At 42.7% G+C, this 13,604-nt stretch overlaps 1 protein-coding gene across 1 annotated transcript in view; it reads left to right on the forward strand.

Moving 5' to 3' along the window:
• The window catches only part of LHFPL2 (LHFPL tetraspan subfamily member 2), a 148,378-nt gene that overhangs the window by 62,280 nt on the left and 72,494 nt on the right, over positions 1 to 13,604 (forward strand). The window contains exon 3 of the mRNA XM_080679523.1: positions 6,660 to 6,717. The gene's annotated coding sequence lies outside the window, so the exon portion shown is untranslated. The remainder of the gene's footprint in view (positions 1 to 6,659; positions 6,718 to 13,604) is intronic.

Here is a 13,604-nt window from a genome sequence, read left to right on the forward strand (position 1 = left end):
GCAGCAGCATATCAGACCTTGTGTGTTTGGGTCTCTGGTGCCTGGCAGGGACTCGGGTGCACAATGGGTATTTTTTGACTGGGGTGGGTCGAATAATGGACAGATTAGTGAAAACGGTAAATTTTTTATTTTGTTAAACCTCACCTAAGGATATTTTTCTGTTGCTTTCTAGAGAGAGTGGAAGGGAGGGGGAGAGATAGAGAGAGAAACGTCAATGTGAGATGGACACATCGATTGGTTGCCTTCTGTACACGCCCCGACCAGGGCTGGGGATTGAGCCTGCAACCGAGGTACATGCCCTTGAACAGGACTCTTCAGTTCGCAGGCTGATGCTCTATCCACTGAGCCAAACTGACCAGGGCACAAAAACAGTCAATATTTTGGATAGGGGAGCCAGACCTCGGAAAGCAAACACTCCATTTCCCCACTAGAGCTGGCCTTGCTTAGAGGCAGACTCCCTTTCTCTGGTTTCTTTCCTTAAATCCTTTAAAGGAAAAGTGTTTCCAAAATCGTGAGTTGGCCTGTCTTGATGGTGTGACAGCTCTGCGCCTTTAACAAGCTTCAGCTGTGTGAAGGTGACGCTATAAAGGTCAACAGGCTCACGCCTGGGCTGCAGGGGGTTTATCATGGACGCCAGGCGGGAGCAGGGCCTCGACTGCTCTGTATACAGGGTGGGGCACAAGTAGGTTTACAGTTGTTCCCATGGAAAAGAATACAATAACTAATAAATGATCATGCAGGAATAAACTGTGTTTTGCATGCTCACAACTGTAAACCTACTTGTGCCCCACCCTGTGGGCTTCAGCCTGCCTGTGTGCCTCTTACCCTGTCTGGAAATCTTCATGGTACTTTCTTTCCTTCTAGTTGTAATCTTGGCATCTGTTTTTCAGAAACATTGTCTGTTACTACTTAGAGTTTATGCCCAGAATTTGAATGCCAGCTGCTAAGAAATGTCAAACAGAGGAAAGGCTTGTCAGTGCTTCCCGTCCAAGTTACTCTCGGCCACCTGTTTGCCTCGCTGCTCTCACCTGTCCGCCTGCACCGACCTGCGTGTGCCCACCTGAAGCGACCTGCTCTCAAACAAGGGGTGGGGTATTGTGAGACTGACACAGTGCTGGTGCACGACCACATTCACAGCAGCTCCTGGCTTGCAAAAGGATCACATATCTGTAGTCACAGTTCCTTAAAAAGCCAGGGAATTAAGAGCAGTTTTCATCTGGAGGACGGTTTCTCAGAATTATCTCGAGGGCTCTTATGCACACTTGCCCCGTCGCCCTCCTCCACCGTCCATGTTTTAAGGATATTTCAGGATGGAAGGAGTTCATGGAGGGTGGTCCAGACACTGGCATTTTGGAAACACCCACTGAGGAGTCCCCTGGGTGGACATCACCCGGCTTCTCCCGTGCCTGCCGAGCCGTCATTTGTCTCTTACGCTTTCTCCTCATTCTGGAATCCTTGCTGTCACCTTTGCTTGATGATTTTCTCCATCTTACTAGTAATAGTGCAGCATTCCTCTCTTCCTCATATTCTGCCTTTGACTGTCCTGATGCAGGCATCCAGTTGTTTATTTAGTAAACAATTATGCAATGTCCACTCCACACCGGGCACTGTGCTAAGTGCAGCAGATACAGAGACGAGGAAGCTAGAGTTGGTTGTATTCTCAAGGAGTTTCGGGTCCAGTAGATTTACAGGGAAAGGCTAACAGTTATGTGAATAAATGTGGTCCTGGCTACGTGTGTCACAATAGCAGTGTTTTGATACACGAACCGAATGAGTTGAAAAAGGCAGTTTAATGAGTCTGACTAGTTGCTGCCACATTGGTAGGCTATTCTGTGGTGCCCAGATATTTAAAATTGACCCTTTAACTGCTTCGTGTCGATGCGATATTTGAATCGAGTAGTTTCTCCTTCCTTAAGAGTAAAAGGAAGTTTCTGTGATGCACAGCGTTTGGCTCAGTGTCTGTGAGGCCTCTGGGAACTGGAATGTCAGTCATTCGCTCTGGCTGAGTGGCAGGGCAGGCATTGTGGAGGTTCAGGTTCCCAGCATTTCACAGGGGTTAGTTAACACGGCCCAGGCGCTGGCAGCCTGCCACTCTCTCTGCGTGGTAGACAGTTTCGGGAAATTTGACACTCTCGTGTCTTTCCTTGGAAATCTTGCAGGGTTCAGCAGTCCTTCAATGGCTGACCCATTTCTGTTAACTCCTCTTGTCAGACTCAAATGTGAGGTTATCCCGGACCTGTTATCAGAATAGAGTCAATGCATTTCATTGACTTTCAAAAAAAATAAAAATAAATAAAAAATAAAAACCCTACCATCCTGGTCTTTGAGAAATTTCTACTTTAGCTGCGGAAATGGGACACTGCCCTTTGTGCATATTATGCTGTCACCAGTTCCCCTTAAAGTGGGAACCAATTTCCTCAAGCATTTATTGTATCAACAGACCATACACCGTAAAGCAGGGTTTGGACAGATACTCGTTTAGTTGACACACGTAAGCGGAGCATTAGAGAGAGTGTCTACTGAACGTATAGAGTGCTTCTTAGTGAGGTAGAAGGGGTGGTTTGTGAGAGGAGTAGGCCTCTTACAGTATCTTGCTTTTAGCTTATCTCCTTTGGTATTTATTTCCATGCTTCAAGTTTTGGGGGCTCATTCATGTCCCTGTCCTTGATGAATAAGTTTGATGGTTGAAAACCATGATGTCTTGGTTGTTGCAACATCATTTCGCTGACAATAGCCTGGACTTAGGAATCAGCAGCCCTAGGTTGGAGCCCAGATTATAACATTTACTAATTGTGTGATTCCACTTAAGTTGTTCACATTCCTAGTCTGTAAAATGGAAATAATAAACGATGTGTCTGTCCTCACCCCCACTCCAGCTACCCATCTCCTCACAGTGTGGGTCAAATGAGAATGTGAATTGGAAAATGTCATGTATGGCTCTGCCATGGGCATTCCCATGCTTGCCAAAGATGGCGTAGTGAACTAACTATTGCAGGGGGCCTGAAAGGACTCTATGTTGGAGGACAGTTATCAAGACTTTCCCCTTCTACAGCTTCTGTGATCATGGGCAGCTGCCTCTTCACCTTCCCTAGTGGCAACCTGGACCACTGTTTGGGGCGGGGGGGGTGGGGTGACTCTGTTTAATAGGACATTCTTTCTTTAGTTAAGTTGAAATTTATCCTTATAACTTCCAAGATAATTTACACTTCTTGGTTCTAGTTTTATGGAGTAATATGAAACAATTCAAATCAGTGTATTTCAAGTCATAAAAAGTTATCATTGAGAAAGGGGTCTTATAACTAACTCTGCTTCCTGTTTTTGGCAATTCTATTCAATAAGAGCTGGTGCCTATCACGTGGGTGTTTAGGCATTAAAGGCAGCTATTGTTTCTCCTCCTGATCTCCGGAAGTGGACCAGAAGGGCATGAGACTCAAATGGAGATGAATGGGAAGGAAACATTTTTAACTCAAAAATAACGGTGATTTTAATTTTATTTAAAATACAGAACTTGCAAGAGTAAACAATGCCTCCATTTATTGGGCTATGAATAATTTAAATGGCCAAGTAGACTACAGAGCTATAAAAATGAAGACAAAATATTGATAAAAATATTTCTAATTTTTATAAGCTCCCATGTGTTTAACAACCAGTAAGGGAAGAACATTCATTGCACATAGAGAAATGGAAAAATGGTGATAGGGCAGCATGACAGTGCCTTTGTGTGCGTGACACTGAGGTTCTTATAGTTGCCACAGGCCACGGGAGGACCCTGAAGTGTCTCATCAGAGATGAAAGGCAGGACCCACTCTCTAAATTGGTTGCATATTGATTAAAGAATTTAAAATAAACACAAGCAAACAACAAAGCAGCACTGGCCTGTTGTTAGATGCCCCGGGTTCTGTTCCTGACCATCTTGCTGTCTAGCAGTGTGACTTTGTGGAAATCAGTCTTTACTCCTCAGAATTAGTTTTCCTCAAATTAAACTGGGGAACATTTTTCTGCCCTGCCTCTATTATATAGTTGTTAGGATTAAATGTGACAGTGTATATGGATTCAAATCTTCATTTACTTGCAGCCATCTAACTTCTGGAAAGTTCTTTAAATGTCTCTGTGCCTGCTACTTTATCTTTAATTTGGGGATAATACTAGCTAGTTTTTTTGGAAAGTAAGTGGGTTCATTCCCATCAAGTACATAGAACAGTGCCTGAGAGTTCATGCCTAATGCAATTGCTATTGTTCTATGAAATTTTGAGGGCTCTGTGACTTAGTATATGTTTAGTCTACTATATTTTTTTTGAAATAATATATTTTAAAAATAAAAATTGTTATGATTGTAACAACCTATTTAATAACCAAACCCAATCATAGAATTGGCAGGTTTTATTATTTTTTTTTTATTACTTTGGTGGTTTCCCAAGATATAACTTTGTTGTCTGAAAAGCTTAATCATGATACCGAAATTTATTCCCAAGTACTTTTAACCAGCAGTGTGAGTTTGGACAGCAGTAGGTGGGGAGCAGCATCTGACCCCGCCTTCTCTGTTACTATTAGTGTCTTGAGATATGCCTTAACTGTCTAGAGCTTGGCTTGTGTTGTATGTAACAACAAGGAGTTTAAAAATCTTCTCTTTGCTTTTGAGCTGTATGAGTTGGAATATTTTTTGAGCCATGTAATGTTTAGTGGTACTGAAACGTTGATCAAGAACTCCATTTATAGCAGACCCACTCATAATAATCCTAGTGACTTATTTCCCAGAAGCCACTTCTAGATAAAAATACTGATCATGATGTCCCATGACTTTCCCTAAAGGGATAAAGTTAAATTGTGGGAAATGCTTAGAATTTAACTAGTAATTAACTTATTAAGAACCATGTTTTAAAAAATCACATCTCCCCTAAGCTATTATAAAAAAGGTACTACAGTAATGAGTTCAGAATTCTTTTTATACTTATTTTTTTATAAAGTGAAACCCAGTGATGATTGTCCAGTATCTTCAAGTCGGTTACTGAACTAAAATAGTTTCTGTAGATAGAGGAGACTTTGAGCCCAGTGCTGGCTTTTTAACCTCAGGTCCAGTTTGGATGAACACTGCTGCTGCTGCTAAACTAGTTATCTGGTTAGAAGTGTAGACTTTCATCATCAAAGTTTGATGATGGGTATTTTTGAAAGTTTGATTATAAAAAATGGGCATATGGCCTTTTCCTGTTTTCCTGTTTATCAATAGAATTGAGACTGTTGAATGTTTTCTGTTTGATCCATCTTGGATGGAGCTAAAAATATCTCTTCATTCTTAATTGTCTTTTTAATATATTTCTTGAACCCTAAACCCTTTATTTCTAAAGTTTTACTCATATGCTATATTCCATTATAGTCCCAAGTAACATGATTAGGCTAATCATTTTGAAATGAAGAAATTACTTTGAAACATGTAAAAAGCACAAGTTAATTTTTATCTGCTGGTCAATTTCTTTTCCATAGTTTTTCATGAAGGACTGTCATGTTTCTGTCTGGGAGGCAATGAAGAGACTGTATTGTGAAGGGGTGCTTTCAGGGGGCCACCTGGCAGGGAAAGGAGTGCTAGTTGGAGATCCTGGATCTGTGTGGTACGGGGCAAGGTTCTCTGCTTCTTTCAACATCAGCTTCCTCCTGTGTCAGTGGTACTGCCTGTCTGGAAGGTTACAGTCTGATGCCATGCATTCCTGGGTGCACTACAGAGTTCCAACAAATGGTTAACTGTGATATTTTATGTTAGGAACTTGTTCCATTTCTGTTGAATATTTCCAAGCAATTCTGAACAGACATTTTGGGATTCTCTGTTTGTGAATGTAGAGGTTTACTTTTAGAGGTTACCTGAAGACTCTGAGAACACCAAAAGGAAAGAAATACTTGATTTTTGAATAGACTAATCATTCTATAAATTCTAACATCTTTGTTCCCCTGTTTACTGTGTTAAGAGTTTTAATGACCATTTTTTTTCATTTCTCCAGTTTTAACATCTTTATGAATTTAGCTTTTAAAAAAGTTAAAGCGCTCTGGCCACGTAGTTCAGATGGTTAGAGCATCGTCCTGATACGCCAAGTTTGCAGTTCCATCCCTGGTCAGGACACAGACAAGAATCAACCAATGAATGCATAAGTGAAATCACAAATCAATCAATCTCTCTCTCTCTCCCCCTCTCTCCTTCCCTCTCTCTACCTCCCTCTCTTTGAAATCAATAAATAAAAAATTTTTAAAAAGTTAACAGAGTAACAGAAAAGGATATAAAGTACTGCCAGGATATTCCTCATTCACAATGTCATATTTCATTCCTTAATTTGTTTCTGGAGTATTTGATCCTTACGGTGGTTATAAAGTGCCCTCAGGGACACAAGTTGCATTTCCAAGCAGGTGCCTTCGTGAGGGGAAAGGAAGGGCATCCTCAGTGCATGCTCTTGGGCTGCACCTCCCCCACTGCCTCTGAGTTTTTCTGGCTCATCAGTGGTTTGGACCCTGTGTTGGTGGTCAGTGCTCCCGGTGGCTATGTTCTAACGCAAGTTGAAGGATATGCTGCTTGGGAACCAGTATTCGAAACATTACATATTTTAATGAGCCATAAAATTGCACAATGTCTTCTTTGTGTTGTTTTATAATCCAGCATGTTGTTCAATTTGTTTCTCCAGGTGGCATTTTTCTGAAATTGTTCATTGCGAGTTCCTGGCATTCCTGCAGATACACTAGGTAAGTAAATGAAATCAGATGCCCTTATTGTCAGTGAGTCTTTGGAAATGCTTTCCAGGTTGGTAGCAACTTACTTGAAAGAGGTGCAGTGTTTCAAACTTTGGGGCCATGAATGGTAAACACTAGGTTATTTTTGGGGGGGGGGAGGGGTGAGGGGGGTTAGATTGAAACACCACTTGATGGTCATACACGAATGTTGTAAAGGACCCTGTAAAGTTTCAAAGTGGTATTAAGTTTAATGCTATAATTTCCATGCTTCAGTTCTAACATGATCTGTTCTGTTACTATTCATAAAAACCAGTTTCGGGGCTCTTTATAATGCACCTAGCTGACTAAGTTGTCTTTCCTTTTGAGCTTCTCTGTGGACCATTTCACTGTTTATCATTTCTCTCTGAAAGGGGAAGTAGAGATGGCCAGTTCAGATTACCCCTTTTATTACTGAGTGTCCACTCAGGTACAGGAATTGCCTAAATAAAAGTTGAAAACAGTTGACTAACAGGTGATTTATGATTAACTCTATGGATTTTAATTTATAAAGGCCACTTTTGGGAAATATTAGTGGGGGCTGAGCATGCATTCAAGAAAAGCAAGTCTTGTTCAACCTGTAGTGGTCTCATTATGAACTTGAGGATATAGCTCAGGCCAAGGGAGCCAGCTTGAGGTATGGATTTGGGACCAATGGATACCCTCCTATGAAGGAGAGTCTGCCATGTGCAGGGGATCTGTAGAGCATCTTCACAGACACCATGTCATTTGTGGGAAGGTGACTGTTTAAGCTTACAGATTCTGGAGGAGGGGAAATGGTGTTTTGTCATAAATTGAACTATTGACTTCTCAAATGTTACTAAATTGTTCTAACTGCTTGGATTAGATTAGGAAACTTGGTTCTTTATGTTTTCTTTTGTTTTATGGGAACTGTAAACACTTGTGAGTTATGAAATTATTTGAGCTAAGTTCTTTATCATGGGAAACCCAGGGCTGGTCTGAGTCAGGTGGGTATCCTGAGAAGGTTAATTGTTGGCACCGTTACTGATAATCTTTAATCTGCTCCCTATTTATTTAGTGGCAGTGGAAGAAACTGATTTTCCATTAATAAAGCTACTAATTAAAAATACATATACCTTTTCCTATATGTTGAAAATAAGGATTTATTGCATGTTTTACTGAACCAGGTGCTCATAAACCTGTCTAAAATTCGGCTAATAACACTGTCATGCATGGTTCAGATCCAGAATTTCAGGTGCCTGTCAGCCAGGTGACGTTGGGGTTGGTAGCGAGGCCTGTTTTTTCCTCAGTCAGTTCTACGAGCGAAAACAGTCTTAAACAGAAACAGGTCTGTACTGGTGAGGGGTGTCCTGGTGGGGGGTGTCCTGGTGAGGGGTGTGTTTATTTCTACTGGGAGGCACTGTCTGCCATCTCTCCCCTTATGTAAGGAGTGGCATGTTCACCCCTGAGTTAGTGGCTTCCTATTTCCGATTTTTCCCAATGATGATTTAGTCCTCCATTGTGGTTGTCGCCCTGGATTGCTGCCAGGCTGGCCTGTTTATCCAGCTCTGGGAACAGCCAATTCCTTGCTGCAGTGCCTTCAGGAGCTGCATCATAGTCACCCTTGAAATCCCCATCTCTGAGGATTTAACCAGATAAAACCAGCCTTCTCGGGGTCTTTTTTAGTTTTGACTGTGAATTCATCCCAGACAAGTACAATAAAACTTGACCAAGTCAGACAGACACAGCACGGCCATTCTGAATTTACAGCGTCTGAATTACAGAGAAATCTGACCTTACCTTCTGTTACACACAGTCACTCACATGCTATCAACTGGTGGAAGGTTTCTCGTATTGCGGTTGGGGGAGAGCCTCACTGTCAGGCAGTCCCAGGCTGTGGCCCCGCCTCCGCTGGACTCAGACCTGGGCCGGGATCCCAGCTGTGGTGCGCGCTGGCTGTGTTTCTCTACCTGATGGAACTCCCATCTCTTTACATGTGGATGCCACTTCCTCCCAAAGTGGTTTGGAAGATTGAACGAGGCAACGAGGGCAATGTGTGTGGTACACAGTAGACAACAAAGTACTCCCTGTCTGCTCCCTGATCCTGGGGATCTTGGAAGGAACACTGGACCGGGACGGGTTGGAGGAACTGCCCTGCCAGGCGCCTGTGCCCTCACTGGTAAAGTGGCAAGGTGACAAGGCAACACCTACTCTGTTCTGCCTGCCTACTCCGTGAAAATTGGGAGTAGCCTTTGAAAATCATGAATTTAGGGTGTGTGTTGATATTAGGGAGCTTCTAATGGGCAGACTTTAAAAAAATGTAATCAAAACTTCCTGGGCTTGAATCCCAGATCTTTACCTTATAGTTTAGGTGTATGGCCTTGAACAAGTTACTAACACCCTCTCTGGCTCTCACCTGTCTCACAGGGGTGTTGTGAGATTAAATGACATACTGTGTGTAGAATGGGGCATACAGAAGTAGTACCTAGTGAATCTCAATAAATACGGCTTTTCCTTGCATATAGTTTGGCTGTTAATAACATCGAGGTTTTTAAATGCCAGTTTTAGGGTATAGAATCCATTTCCACTAGCATCTTGGAAGAAGATAATTGGAGAGGGGAAGCACTTAATAAGACAGGGTGTAACAGCCTTCCCCCTTTTACTGGGGGAAAATTGAGTCAAATATGTGGTCTCTGGATAGGAAACTGGTAAAAATAGAATAGAAATAAGACAGTGGTTTTTCAAGATTTTAAAAAAGCAAATCAAAGTAATCGCATATACTAAAAGCTTAAGGGAATGCAGTTCTGTTCCCACTGTTGTTACTCCCAGGTTGACAGCTTGTCTTTTTTCTGGAAAGAAGTTCTGGCTAGACCTGGGCTTACCTGACAGAAGCGTATGGAAGATGCTCCCAGCAGGAGTGTTCTCTTTCTATGGAAAGTTGCTCCCCTTGGGAGACCCTAAACTTCCTGGGGGCTGTTCTGAGTCTTTTGTTACATCCTTGGTGCCCAGTACAATGTGTGGTGCTCAGTGAGTATCGGGTGAATGGATAAAGGATAAGTGATGGTTAGGCTGTATAGCTGGTTCTATAACATTTCTGTTACTCCTCACCTGAGGATATTTTTCCATAGATTTTTTAGGGAGAGTAGAAAGAGAAGGAAAGACAGTGAGAAACATCGATGTGAGAGAAACACATCAATTGGTTGTCTCCTGCATGAGCCCCGACCAGGGCCCGGGCTGGGTAGGAGCCTGTGACCGAGGTATGTGCCCTTGACCAGAATTGAACCCAGGAACTTTTGGTCTGTAGGCCGATACTCTATCCACTGAGTCAAACTGGCTAGGGCCGTTTCTGTAACAGTCTTTGAAGAGACCTCTACTTCAGGCACATTGTAGGTTGCCCAGCACAGTGCCTGACACATATGTGCCCAGTAAATGGTCAAATGGAGGAGTATGAACTTAAGTATAACTCCCAATTTGTTAAGGAGTTTTGGAAGTATGACCCGTTTATAATTTGGGAAGCCATGAAAATTCTTTTAAGCAAAGAAGTAAAGTTGAACATTAAGAAGGCACCACAAGCCCTAACCGGTTTGGCTCAGTGGATAGAGCATCGGCCTGCAGACTGAAAGGTCCCAGGTTCGATTCCGGTCAAGGGCATGTACTTGGGTTGCAGGCACATCTCCAGTAGGAGGTGTGCAGGAGGCAGCTCATTGATGTTTCTCTCTCATCAATGTTTCTGACTCTCTATCCCTCTCCCTTCCTCTCTATAAAAATCAATAAAATATATTTTTTTTTTAAAAAAGAAGGCACCACAAGTGGCATATTGACCAGGAGACCAGGTAGGAAGGTGTCATTGGCAAGAAACAATGCGGGCTGGGGGGGCAGGTGGGCCGGGCTGCAGCTAACTGATGAAGCTCAGTCCCAGGGGCAGTGCCCATGGGTTAGCTTTGGACAAGAGCTGGGCAGCTCGGCAGAGGAAGGGTGGGATTGCCATAGACAAGCTTAAAGTACAAGGAATGGATGTTAAGAGAATTCTCATGTACTGGCTTTTGTTCTTTTGAGAAGTGGGAGAAATCATTTGTCTTGGGGAGGGGGGGTGGGTTAAGAAGAATGAACACTCCCCTACTTGGAAAGGAACTCTTCTCCATGCTGATGTGGCCAGAGTCCATCTTCCTGTGAATTCTGGTGCTCTGAGGGATTACTCCACAGGGGATTCCAGTCCTCCGTTCAATGGGATTGGTCCATAGGACATTCTGGATTTCACATCAGTAACCACAGTTTTGTTTTGATCAAATGCCAAAGTCTGTGAAAAAGGCTTTACACAAATCCTGCAGCAGGTGGATTTGGAATACCAATTGACACTCCTCTTGTCATTCTGTCTACATGAAGAAATGCCCTTGATCCTTCCGTAGACAGCTTGTTACTTTAATGATCCACTTTAAATTGCTGTTTGAAAGGGAGGAGATGAACTGACCTTGGCTGACTGAATATGCACTGGGATGGAATGGAGGTGTTTCCCTCATTGTCACTGTAAAGTGTACTTATCTATATTATAAAAGGCCAGTGGCCATAACGCCGTAACGCCCAAACGACCGGTCACCAGGAGGTGCACCGATGGGTCCCACGGTGGCAGTGGGAGGGACTCTGGGTCCCACAGTGGCGATGGGCAGGACTCTGAGTCTCACGCGATTTCACGCACTGGGCCTCTAGTCCTATATAATAAAGGCTAATATGCAAATAGACCAAATGGCAGAATGACCAGTTGCTATGACATGCACTGACCACCAGGGGGAAGACACTCAATGCAGGAGCTGCCCCCTGTGGTCAGTACACTCCCACAGGGGGAGCGCCACTAGGTCAGAAGCCAGGCTCACGGCTGGCCAGCGCAGCGGCGGTGGCGGGAGCCTCCATGGCAGTGCTAAGGATGTTTGACTGTGGGCTTAGGCCTAAGTCGTCAGTCGGACATCCCCCGAGGGCTCCCGGACTGCGCACAAATTTTGTGCATCGGGCCTCTAGTGCTTTTATACGATGCTTGTTCATATAGGTAAATAATACCTGTGTACAGTTTTATTTTGTATCCCCTTTTACTTCCCCTGCCAAACCATGGCAGTCCTGCTTACCACCAAACAAAGATCAAAAGTTCCAAGATCCTTCTCCCATAAACACCCTCTCTGCTCTTTGAAATTTCATCATGATTTCCTTGCATAAACTGACTTCTTCTGAACTAAATATTGATTTTATCTGCATTCCCTTTTGGATTAATTCAATAACCAAAATAAAGTTTGTGTAATCTTTTCCCTATCTTGTACTCTCATGCTAGGGGCAACCACTAGTTACAGGGCGAGGGTCCCATGCAACCTGTAAAGATAGGGTTGGTCCCCCATATCTGTACCTTACGTTACCAGCCCAGAACAGCCTATGAGAAACTCTTAGAGCTACTTGGCAAGCTCAGATGGACTTGGAAATGTACCTGATTTTGATCCAAATTATTCTATGCACACAGCCAAGTTGTGTTAGGAAATGGACACTTCCTGTCATTAACTCACAGCTTAGGTCATCTCTTTCAAGTAATGAAGGCAAATAGGACTGAAAATCCACTTTAGACATCTAGTGTGACTAATCTGAAAGAGCTGGTTTCTTTCTTGTTTCCTCACCACCACATTGCTCCCTTCTTGCTTCATTTTCAAACTGTATCCCTGACTCAGTTGCGATTCAGTTCATTCCCTCTATCTCCCTTATATTCATGGAGTGGCTATGGGTTGGGAAGACAGTCAACCTGGTGGTCAGCTGCTTTCTTGGACTCTGTCTCATTATTCAAGGCCAGGGTAACTAGTTTATTGGCCATTTACAACCACATCAGGTTCATTTAAGTCTCTTCTAGAAATTGTCAGGCATTTTGCTAAGAGGGTAGTTGCAGAGAAAGCCACTGGGGCAAACCCCTAGGAGTTACACTTTTCTTTAGCTGCTGTATATTCTCTTCCATGCTTGCAGTATTTACATCTGCACATCTCAAAGCAAAGATGGTTTTTCACTTGCCCCCAGGTGTGCATTCTTTTCTTCACATAGTTGAGCGCTTAGTCTGTATGAAATTTTATGTTCAGTTATTTTTTTGTTTTGTTTAATATGGTATTATGAAATTTCTCCATATCTTTACAAGTTTCTTGTTCAATAAAAAAGCTTTTTGATGGTTGGATATTCTATCTTATGGTACATATTTAAATCATTTTAACCTTCTATTTTTGACAAGTTGCTTTTTGATTTATTTTAAGCCATTAAATATAAACTTTGAATATCCTTTTACCGACATCCGTTCCGTTTTTAAAATACTGTATATCTAGGCAAGTTGGACTCCCATTGGCAGTCTGAGAGAGTTTTGTTTTATCCCACCCTAAGGATCATTGGATCCTTAAATCTTTGACAATTTGGGAAGTGAGAATGGCATCTCATTTTAATTCTTACTGTTTTTGTTACTAATGAAATTGAATGCTTTTCATAAGTAGAATAGCCATTTATATTTTCTCTTTTGTGATTGTTTATGTCCTCCTTTTCAGGTGAAATTGTCATTTATAACAACTGATTTATGATCTCACCCTGCATCCTGCCCTAGTGCTTCTATTTCCCCTTTGCATGTCCAGGGCAGACATGATATAACTCCTATTGACAGAATACTAATACTAAGCACAACATGCTGGCTCATAATAAAGTGTTCATTGACCCCATGAAGTGATTCTTACCTGTTTCTCTTCTAAGGTTTCTTGTCAGACTGCTTGGCTGATTTTTCTTGCCTGCCTCTTAGTCATTGTTTCCTTGACCCCCTTCTCCTTCACCTCCTTGCCTTCTCCAAGTTATCTAGTCCACTCCGGGACTCCAGCTGCCACCCACAGGACAGACCTCCCCAGACCAAACTC

The sequence above is a fragment of the Plecotus auritus genome, assembly GCF_963455305.1.
Source record: "Plecotus auritus genome assembly, chromosome: 7".
Taxonomy (NCBI): domain Eukaryota; kingdom Metazoa; phylum Chordata; class Mammalia; order Chiroptera; family Vespertilionidae; genus Plecotus; species Plecotus auritus.